Source organism: Penaeus monodon, chromosome 19, assembly GCF_015228065.2.
Source record: "Penaeus monodon isolate SGIC_2016 chromosome 19, NSTDA_Pmon_1, whole genome shotgun sequence".
In the NCBI taxonomy this organism is placed as follows: domain Eukaryota; kingdom Metazoa; phylum Arthropoda; class Malacostraca; order Decapoda; family Penaeidae; genus Penaeus; species Penaeus monodon.
The window spans coordinates 47,909,480-47,909,872 of record NC_051404.1 but is presented as its reverse complement, the minus strand read 5'-3'; positions in this window follow the sequence as shown (position 1 = coordinate 47,909,872).

The following is a 393-nucleotide window of genomic DNA, read 5'->3' as shown; positions in this document are numbered from 1 at the left end:
CAAAAACCACACTATGTAAATATTCAGTGAAGTGTTCGGTGAATATCATAGTGATCTTGACTGTAAAAGCTAGGTTAACGGTGCACGTTCATGTTCAAGATGTGTCGTGCCTTTCATGACTTAAGTATAGATTTTTTTTTTTTTTTAGTCCAGAGATTCTTAATATTTTCCCCCATCTTGAATACTGAAAGAGGCAAACTATATAGGCTACTTAGATCTCAGGACATAATGTAAATGTTCTCTTTTTTATTACCTTCCATAAATTGAAAGTAAGTATTGGGCCAAATTTCAGGAATCCTGCTTTAGGCGCTGATCATGTACAAATCTGATAGCAACATTAACACAGTGTGAGTATGTTAAATGCGGCGTGGCGCCCGTAGACTTATTCGTTGG